Genomic DNA, 8805 nt, shown 5'->3' on the forward strand with positions numbered 1-8805 from the left:
GTTCGAAGAAAGTATTAGCTATACGAAGATCTAACTTATGACAGAGTTTTAATAGTAGTTTTCCTCCAATATCGGATTTAATATTTAGTGTTCCTGAACCAAGGGAAATATGATTCTTTATATCGATTTTTCCTACTTTCGCATTAAAATCCCCAGCAATTAGTAAGTTTTCGCGTTTCGGAAATTTATTTAGATATTCGTCAAGAAAAATAAAGAATAGTTGTTTTTCAGTATAGTTCACTGGTATATAGATATTTACAATATTTAAGGTTTTACATCTCGTATTTACTTTTATGCTACATACCCTACTATTTACGCCGTCGAATTTTGAGATGTAGCCCGATAGATTCTTTTTGATCAATATACATACTCCACACCAGTTTTTTTCAGTTTCGCCCGAATTAAAGAGTAGGTAACCTTTGCAATTAATTTTACAAGTATCAATCCAATGTGTTTCTTGTATACAAGCAATGTCGACCGCTAGGGTGTCTAATATTATTCTTAGTTGGCAAATTTATTATTATTTAGGGATCTAGCATTTAGGGATATAATTCTTAGAGAACCAGAAAAATTGTTCATTGTAATGTTAGTAATTAAAAAATTAGAGCAATGATTTATATTACTAGATTAAAAATTTATTTAACGATTTATAAAACAAGATATCGGACAATATATGTTATCAAAATTACACTATATAAAATAAAGTTTTTCTGACAATTTATTTAACGATTTATAAAACTCGATTTCGACAAAAAAAATTTTTTTTTTAGACAACTTATATCACTATTTATCAAGGCAATTTTTTTTTTGATAGCTTATTACTACAATTATATAGATTTTTTATCAAGATTTCTCTATAAAAAAATGGAATTTGAATTATCATAACAATTTCCGACAGCTACAACGATATAATATTTCCAAGAATTTTCCCTATTTCGTCTATTAATATCAGTTTTAGATATTAGTATTACAACGATATAATATCAAATTTGAGACAGGTTTCAACAGCACTAAAAGTGAGTAATAATAGAATTAAAATCATAAATCATACGAGAGAAAAAACTTGTAAATATAATAGATTTTTTATCAAGATTTCACTATAGAGAAAAAAAAAATTTAAATTATCAAATAATTTCCGACAGCTACAACAATGTAATATTTCCAAGATTTTTCCCTATTTCTTCTATTAATGTCAGTTTTAGATATTAATATTTCACGATATAATATCAAATTTGAGACAAGTTTCAACAGCACTAAAAGAGAGTAATAATAGAAGAAAATCATAAATCATACGAGAGAAAAAAACTTGTAAATCTGTTGTATATATAAGAATTGATAAAAGTAATTAATCTTTTGAGAAAAGTTTCGAGAATTTTAACGAAATACTAGGAATATTAAATTTAAAAGTTATAATAGTATATAAATTAACAGAAGGTAAAATTAAAGAAAATAATAATATATATAAAATAAATAAAATAAAAAAATAAATAAAGAATAAAATATAAAAATCTAGGAATAATTGTAATTTAAAAGTTTGACGTTACTTAATAATATATAAATTAATAGTATTTAAATTAATCGAAGATAAAATTAAAGAAAATAATAATATATATAAAATAAATAGAATAAGAATAAAATTATTTCCGATTTATTTTGTTAAAAATAAAATATACATAAAATAAAACTAACATTTGATTTATTTTGTTAAAAGAAAAACAAATATTATTTAAAAAGTTTGAGATTATCAAAGCGTTTAATAAATCATCTTATTATTCAAAGAGATAACATAGTGATTACCTTACCATCGTATTATCCAAAGATTTAACATAGTGATTACCTTAAATAGTGATTACCTAAAAAATTACTTAGTGTGAATTTTTGTAAAAAACAATGTTATTTAAAAAATTTAAATAAAGATTATCAAAGTGTTTTTTGTTAAAAGAAAACAAATGTTATTTAATAAGTTTAAAATAGAGATTATCAAAGTGTTTAATATGATCATCGTATTATCTAAAGAGTTAACATAGTGATTACCTTAAACAGTTATTACCCAAAAATTATTTAGTATGAATTTATTACCAGTATACAATGAAAAAGCAATAAAGTTATATATTACTTCAATTTATGTTTAATTTATTTCTCGCTTTATAATATCTAGATTACTCTCTTATTATATGTTTAATTTGTTTCTCACTTTATAATATCTAGTTTACTCTCTTATTATGTTTATTATTATTTAATAAATCTTGTTCTTATCGGTTATTTACCAGATAACAAAATAGAATGCAATTTATTACTTTATTTATATGTAAGAAATAAATAAAATATTACTAAATTAGTATAAATTATCTACTATTATATATCTATTTAATTAGCATAAGAGTTTAACTTATATCTTTTTTGTTAGAATTTTTATCCTTCAATATGCTAGGTTTGAATTTTAAAATCTTCAATAAGCCAAGTATCTAACACGTAACATCATATAATATAATATAATGTGAAATTCCCAGTATAAATTTGTAAAATATATTAATATTTTATTTATATATAAGAAATAAATAAAAAATTGTTGTACTAATTTATTGTTCAAACTCTACCTAGTATAATTTATCTACTGTTTAGCTAGTTATATATCTATTTAATTAACACAAGGAATTAATTTATATCTTGATTTTTATGAATTTTAATTCATCAATAAGCCAAGTTTGAATTATATCAATTCTAAGCCAAGTACCTAACACTTAATTCTCTTATAATGTAATAATTTCCAGTATAAATTTTAAAATACAGTACCTAACACTTAATTCTCTTATAATGTAATAATTTCCAGTATAAATTTTAAAAATACACTAATTATTCCACCTACATATTATGATATAAATAGTAGCGTAATAATTTCCAGTATAAATTTTAAAATATACTAATTATTTCACCTACTATGTAATTAGAATTATTTTAATTTATTTTAAAAATTAATATGTTTGAGCTATTAGAATTAATTAGTGCAATTTTTGAAACCAAATTACTTAAGCTCTTAAAATAATTATAAGAAAGTATTTATGTTAAGTATTTATGTTATGTTTAGCTATTAGAATTATTTAGTTAATTTTTGAAATCCAATTAGTTAGGTTCTTAAAAAATTATAAGAGAGTATTTATGTTTAAGCTACTTGAGTTATTAGTGTAATTGGGGAGTTATCAAATTGCTAGACTCTTAAAATAATTTTATGAAAGTATTATTTAATAGTTAAACCAAATTGTATGTGGATAATACAGCAAATAGGAATAATGTCATAGAAGTAGAGTATATATAATAATATTAATGTAATAATAAGACTTATCTTTTTCCTTATCTTGAAATGGAATTTATTGAAAGATATATCATGAATCATAATCAGGTATTAATATCTGTAGTGGAATTCCCATAAAATAGTCTGAATCCAATATGTATGAAAAATTCCATATTATATATTCTTCAATCAGATTTTTGTTGGATTGATCTGATGCTGTTGTGGCCATAATTGGATATGTGAAATCAAAATCAAGATCTCTTTTAATGCAATTTTATCATTATTATTGCTTCCAGGAAAATTTTTTGAAAAATCTTGTAAGTCATATTAATATTCATTTTATAGATATATAATAAAAAATAGTTTTAGATATTATGGATTTATTAGAGATTATAGAAGAAGAAATAAATAATATATTGGATAGATATTTTTTAAATAATGATAGCAAAATTACTATTTTTGAACAATTCCATGAATTAAAAAATATTTATATTAAATACAATACCCCGCTTCCCTCTAGTGCTCCTGTGGAGCGCCTATTTAGTATCGCAAAACAGGTCTTAGGGGAGAAGCGTGGGTGTTTGTTAGATTCTAATTTAGAAAATTTATTACTTTTAAAAGCTAATAAAAGATTATAAATATTTTGATATATCATATAATATAAATAAAACGTTTTGATAAAAAAATATGATTTTGTTTCGTGTAACTTCTAAAAAAATGAAAATCAAAGGAGCGGTTATGGAGCGGCACTCCATTAGTTGGAGCGGGAGCGCTCCTTTTAATATGTAGTAGCGGGAGCGGGAGTTCGCTCCTTTTGAGAAGGTAGGAGCGGGAGTTAACAGACTGTTTATAATGAATTTCATATAAATACCAGGAGCTAACCAGTAGAATGATAGGTAAATCAGATATTTACCCTTCATTTGATGATTTTGAAAAATTTTCCATATAAAATGGCAAAAAAATATGAACTTATTAGACAGATTTAATTCTTATAAACCCCTTACATCAGACCTATTTTTTTGGATCCAAAGAAAAAATAAATTATTTTGGGTTTTCCTGGACTTGGGAAATATTTTTCACCATTATTATGGACTTGGACATAGCTTGAGAAACATTTTTCATAATTATTATAGTCTTAGATTCCTGTAAATTATTTAATTTTAAATATGGCCTAGAAATTAGCCTGAAAATTTCTTTTGAGGACATGGCAAGGCCTGATCAAAAACCAAGGCTCATGCAACTTTCATATTCTGATTTTATTTTTAAATGCATTGTGACTTTTTATATATTTTTTATTTCAGTTCTCAACTATCAAAATTATTATGGTCATTGGCGAGTTTGAGGAAATTTTCTCAAGTGCCAGGACCTGGCTTGGGAATTTTTTTAATATTAGGCATAGGTGTAATATTTAACACAGAATATATATGGCCTTCAGATAAAAGCTAATTTAAATATATTTTTATTCAAAAAAATAGTATTAGTCTTAATGGGTTGGCCTTGGTCGGGGTGAGCTGGGTTAAAATAGAATAAAAAATAGATATGGTTTTTAGAGATTTACCTATCTTCAGGTTTGGGAAAAAATTTTAAAAATTACTATGGGTTGGCCAGGTTTTATAATAATTTTTTTATACAATTATTATGGGTTGGGCTTGGAAAATATTTTTATATTGGGCTGGACTTGGGGAAAATTTTTCAAAATTATTATGAGCTTGGACGCTTGATAATTTTTTTACTATTAATTATGGGTCAGACATTGGCCTAAAACACCAAGGCCCATGAAAATCTGATTTTGATTGTATTTTTAAATTCATTGTGAATTTTATTTCAGTTCTCAACTACCAAAATTATTATGATCTTTCATTGGGCTTGGAAGAATTTTTCAAAATTATTATGGCTTTTTACTTTGCCTGGGATTTTTTTTTAATATTAAATATTAGGTATAAGTGATCAGTAATATTTAATAAATAATATTGGTATTATCAAGTAAAAGCTTTAAATTTATTCTTACTCAAACAATAGTATTTACACTTAGTTTTAATGGATTGAACCCGGCCTGAAGGGGGCAGGAGGTAAAAAGAATAAAAATTGGATATTATTTTCAAATAACAGGTAACATCTAGCATAAAAGTAAGAAAAAAATTCTCATTCCCCGTCATTTTTGACGGGCTATCTACTAGTAAGCTATAATAGACAGATCATTAATAAGGCTACAAATGAAAAATATAAAATACATAAACAAAAATTAGAAACAATTATAATGACCAAAAAAATTTTCAAATTAAGGATTTGTTATGTAATCAACTTTAATACCTTTGTTGGAATAAGCATTGAATGCAACTCCTAGTCAAATTGCTGTAAGTCTTGGTGATACCAAAATGGTCAGCTAAAGATTTAGCCTCATTAGTATCATATCCACTTCACTATAACTTTTTAAAGAAGTTAAACTCTTCTGTTACAATCTAAAATTGTTTCACTATTATAAAAATGGTGAAACAATTTATTATTGTGTATTAGTGTATTATATTTAAAAATATATTATTGATCATATAATATTATAATTTTTATATATTTTACCTACCAGCCAATTTGCTGTAAGTCTTGGTGATACCAAAATGGGAAGCAAGAGATATTGCTGACACATTAGTATCACATCCACTGTGAACCATTTGAAGAAGTTGAATTCTTCGGTCAAGGTCCAAAACGACTTCACCATTATGAGAATGGTGATGCATTTTACCCTTACAAATTTTATATCTCGAGGCCTGAACTCGCAGATTGCGTCTTAAGCCTTTATTGGAAGACATAGATGATGGATATTTTTGGTAAAGGATAAAATCCTGTATCTCATCGAATTCTATTAAAATGAATAGAAATATACTAAACAAAATTTATATACTTGATTTATCGTCTTTCGTCATTTAATTGGGGAAACGAAGGATAATTTTGGTATCAAAAACAACTGTTGAAATGAATAAAAAAAGAATATATATAATAAATAGCCCAAGTCCATATCCAAAAATTTAATTTATAGATATTTCAGTGTATTTAGGCAATCATTTTGTTTGCAAACTGAAATTTATTTTATAGAAAAAATTTGCAACATTTTTTTAAGTTAGTAAAGATTTAAATAAACTTAATTACAATAAATATATTATTCAATGTAAATAAAGAATATTGCAGTGTATTTAGAATCATTTTGTTTGCAATACTGAAATTTATCATATAGAAAAAATTTGCAATATTTTTTAAGTTAGCAAAGATTTAAATAAACTTAACAATAAAATAAAGAATATTTCAGTGTATTTAGGCAATCATTTTGTTTGCAATACTGAAATTTATCATATAGAAAAAATTTGCAATATTTTTTAAGTTAGCAAAGATTTAAATAAACTTAATTGGAATGAAAAATTATCATGCCCAAGACCATATCCAAAAATTTAATTTATTGTAAATTTGCAATATTTTTTTAAGTTAGCAAAGATTTAATAAACTTAATTACAATAAAATAAAGAATATTTCAGTGCATTTAGGCAATCATTTTGTTTGCAATACTAAAATTTATCATATAGAAAAAATTTGCAATATTTTTTTAAGTTAGTAAAGATTTAAATAAACTTAATCACAATAAATAATATATTATTCAATGTAAATAAAGAATATTTCAGTGTATTTAGGCAATCATTTGCTTGCAATACTGAAATTTATCATATAGAAAAAATTTGCAATATTTTTTAAGTAAGCAAAAATTTAAATGAACTTAATTGGAATGAAAAATTATCAGGCCTAAGACCTAGTGTTGTTAAATGGTGTTAAATGGTTGGTTTTTTACGACCCATAACCCGAGCCGAAGTCGTAGAAATCTGCTCAACCCTGAGCCAGGGTTGAAAAATCGACCACGACCCAACCCGACCCAATGGGCCTGTTGAGCCGACCTATTTGGTCGGCTTGCTGGGTCGGCTTGATCGGTCGGCTTGCTGGGTCGGTTTGCGTTAAAATTTGTCATAATCGTCATCTTTAAGTTTTTTCGAATTTTTTTGAAGCAAATAGGTAAAAATATATGTTGTGAACATGTTAAATTAAATTTTCAGTGAATATTTACCTTAGAAAAGTGACAATTGTCAAAATCGTCATCTTTATGTTTTTTCCAATTTTTTTGAAGCATATAGGTAAAATATATATTGTGAACATGTTAAATTAAATTTTCAGTGAATATGTACCTTAGAAAAGTGACAATTGTAATAATCGTCATTTTTAAGTTTTTCGAATTTTTTTGAAGCAAATTGGTAAAAATATATATTGTAAACATGTTAAATTAAATTTTCAGTGAATATGTACCTTAGAAAAGTGACAATTGTCATAATCGTCATTTTTAAGTTTTGTCGAATTTTTTTGAAGCAAATAGGTAAAAATATATATTGTAAACATGTTAAATTAAATTTTCAGTGAATATGTACCTTAGAAAAGTGACAATTGTCATAATCGTCATTTTTAAATTTTGTCGAATTTTTTTGAAGCAAATAGGTAAAAATATATATTGTAAACATGTTAAATTAAATTTTCAGTGAATATGTACATTAGAAAAGTGACAATTGTCATAATCGTCATTTAAGTTTTTTCGAATTTTTTTGAAGCAAATAGGTAAAAATATATATATTGTAAACATGTTATATTAAATTTTCAGTGAATATGTACTTTAGAAAAGTGACAATTGTCATAATCGTCATTTTTAAGTTTTGTCGAATTTTTTTGAAGCAAATAGGTAAAAATATATATTGTGAACATGTTAAATTAAATTTTCAGTGAATATGTACCTTAGAAAAGTGACAATTGTCATAATCGTCATTTTTAAGTTTTTTCGAATTTTTTTGAAGCAAATTGGTAAAAATATATATTGTAAACATGTTAAATTAAATTTTCAGTGAATATGTACCTTAGAAAAGTGACAATTGTCATAATCGTCATTTAAGTTTTTTCGAATTTTTTTGAAGCAAATAGGTAAAAATATATATTGTAAACATGTTAAATTAAATTTTCAGTGAATATGTACCTTAGAAAGTGACAATTGTCATAATCGTCATTTTTAAGTTTTTTCGATTTTTTTTGAAGCAAATAGGTCAAAATATATATTGTAAACATGTTATATTAAATTTTCAGTGAATAAGTACCTTAGAAAAGTGACAATTGTCATAATCGTCATTTTTAAGTTTTTTAGAATTTTTTTAAATTAAATAGATAAAAAAATATATTGTAAGGATGTTAAAATATTTTAAATATCTTTTTATAGCCGGGCATAGGCTGGCAGGAGATAACTCGCCTATTGCTGACCTTTAATTTAAACATCTATCAGAAAAATCTAGAGGTTTGGGCAATATTTTTCTTAAAATATTGGATGTGATAAAAATCGGCTCAAATCGAGCCGTTATTTTTAGAATCTTAAACTGACGATTACTAGAACAATAGTTATTGCTCTTTAAATATAAGTAATATGATTTGAATCCCATATTATACCAAATATA

Source organism: Gordionus sp. m RMFG-2023, chromosome 1 (genome assembly GCF_954871325.1).
Source record: "Gordionus sp. m RMFG-2023 chromosome 1, tfGorSpeb1-WG-v2, whole genome shotgun sequence".
NCBI lineage: Eukaryota > Metazoa > Nematomorpha > Gordioida > Chordodea > Parachordodidae > Gordionus > Gordionus sp. m RMFG-2023.